Genomic DNA, 2,748 nt, shown 5'->3' with positions numbered 1-2,748 from the left:
AGAGAACTCACGCTGCACGGGGAGAACATGTAAACTTCACACAGAAAGATTCCGGTGCCCCCACCGGGACGTGAACCGGCGACCTTCTTGCTGCGAGGCAACAGTGCTAACCTTAAATACTCTGTAAGACCTTCTTCAGGCATCACAACAGTCCCACGTAAACAGCTGAGCTCAAAATGATTATTAGTTTTGATTTGTTGTGAATTTTTATTTGACAAATAGGTTTCTTCTGGCTAGAATTGACACAAGGACAAAGATGGTAAGACATTGTGTGAGAGATTTGAATGATGATGACTTTAATGTATTTTTTTTACATTATGACTAATAATGCCATGTCCGAAACTATTCGTCGTTAAAATTGTCCAAAGGTTTTGAAGAAATGCTGCTTCCATATCAATCCAAATAAAGCTGTAAATGAGGTCAACTGTTTGTGTCTCCAGCCACGGAGTCACAAGAAGCATGTCTGGGATCAGAGCGCCCCCTGCCATAAGGCCAGAGAACTGCCTGCCTCACCTAGAACCTCTTCTCAGCCGGTTATGATCGCTCAGCACACAAAACATGTTACACACATACAGTTGGTAACAAAAAACACTGTTCATTATTATATACATCAACTGAACTATGGAAAATCTGTTCATATATTAAATGTTATGGGCGGCATCCAGACAGCAGCACGCTGTCACTGCAGGCAGCCTGCGCAGTGAGGGATTGCGCAATCCAAGTGAGGCTGAGCTCACCGCTGCCTCACCGGCTTCTCTTCCAAGCATTTGAATGGGAAATTGCGAAAATTCTGCGATTTTGAGTTTAAAAATCATCAAAACTGACGAGGCTAAATGAAAAAATAAATACTTTACAGTACAAATCACTAGATAAATAGAACCATTTAAATTATTTTGTCATCATATATTTCTTTCTTTCCGTGATGTCAGGTGAAGCTCTGCCTCACCTGACATCACGTCACTGGCTGACAGGTATTTTGATTTTGGCCCACTGCTCATCAGCAAAGGGCTCTCATTTGTCTGGGACAGCTTTGTTTTTTTTAAATTATTCTTTTCAACCACAAAAGCAATGTCTTATTTCACTAAACTACAATTTAACACATTTTTATTTATTATTACTTTTTTCATTTTCTTCTCGTTATTTGAGTGACTATTGTGGATTTTGTCTTTTCTTTAATGGAAGGGTATGAATACATGTGAGGACGACTGTAGGGACTACTTTTTAGAGTGTATCTTCACATCTGTTGCTGTTTATGCTCAAAGTTCCACAAATGAGCACACTTATTGTGACAATATCAGTTTTAATTTTTATTTTTTACCATTTCTGTCCTGTGCCTTCAGAGTTTTCTGCAGACTAACGGAGGACAGAATCAGCAGCAACAGCAAAGTCAGCTGTGTGAACACAGAATAAGATCATTTAGTTATAGGGATATATGGCGAATGGAACTGTGAAGCAACCGTGCATCGTCTGACACACTGTTAGTGTCCCAACAGATGTTAACAGGGTATGTAAGTAAGTAAGATGCAGCCAGTTTATTCAGAATAACCTTAAAGCAGCCAGCCAACCACAGCTGCTTAGGTGCTGAACCGATCGCACAAGAAGCAGCACAGCGACAAAACAACCGTCGACCGAGATCCCTATCAGAGAACTTTCTCTGTTTGCTCAGGAGTCGAAGCTTATCGGTGCAGATAAGTGGTGACAGTCGCATGCATGTGTGACACAAAATGTATTCACTGTGAGGTAAAAAAAACATATCAAAACAAAACAAAACAAAACACTCACCATTATAGCTACAAGTTCGTTAGTCTTCATCAGAGTTTGTCTTGTGTGCTGAAAAAAAATACACTCTTTGATTTAATCTGGACTCTGATCAGTCGACAGCGAGGTGAAAGTATAAATCAATAGGGTGTTTATCTGTGTGTCCTCGTGTTTCACTTCACGTTTCGGTCACTTTCCCCCCAAATGTTACACTTTAAAATACTGTTTTCTATCATTAAACAGAATATTGTGGATTATAAGTCAACACAGAGTGACTGGTTTCCCTCATATCCACACACCACTCAGCCACAGCATTAATTCCAGAAACCTTATGTTCAATTAACAGCATTTATTTTTCTTTTACTGCAGCCTGCTGTTAACAGTCATTCCTGTTTTTGACATCAGATTTTACAGCATATTCCTTGATATTTAAGAAAAACAAGTACATTCCTGTGTTTTTTTTTTTGTTTTTTTTTTTCAACAGTTAATTATAACAGCGCATATTCTAATAAACCAAGGTGAACAGATTTAGAGGGAAGTTGGATCATAACAGCCTGGAAAACTAAATGTAAAATCTTGAAAAGGCGCTTTGAGATCAAGACAAACGCTTTATTCTCACATTTGGATGTCGCTCGGATTTTAACTGCAACACGACTGATTGTAGGTTTTGCAGATTTTTATAGTAACTGAAAATTCATCAGGGCTTTCCTCCTCTAAAATACACGCCTTTTATTTCTCGCTGTCTGACATTAAATCAGACTGAACTCTTCCTGTTTTAGCTCAGTCAGGATTACCAACATTATTTCTATTTGCTCAAGACCAGAATAATGAGAGAGAGATTTGTTTTTATTACTTTCTTTAAAGTCAGAAGTTTCCATCCAGTAAGACGCCTTCAAACCATTTGGAGAAGCCCAGATGATGATGTCATGGCTTTGGAAGCTTCTGATTGGTTAATTGATAACATCTGAGTTAATTGGAGGCGCACCTCAA

At 38.8% G+C, this 2,748-nt stretch overlaps 1 pseudogene; it reads right to left on the bottom strand.

Moving 5' to 3' along the window:
* LOC103375367 (natterin-3-like) overlaps positions 1–953 on the bottom strand; it is a 3,847-nt pseudogene extending 2,894 nt beyond the window's left edge.
* Between the last annotated feature and the right edge of the window lie 1,795 nt (positions 954–2,748).

The sequence above is a fragment of the Stegastes partitus genome, unplaced genomic scaffold (genome assembly GCF_000690725.1).
Source record: "Stegastes partitus isolate 25-593 unplaced genomic scaffold, Stegastes_partitus-1.0.2 Scaffold2565, whole genome shotgun sequence".
NCBI lineage: Eukaryota > Metazoa > Chordata > Actinopteri > Pomacentridae > Stegastes > Stegastes partitus.
This window is presented reverse-complemented; position numbering and strand designations above follow the sequence as displayed.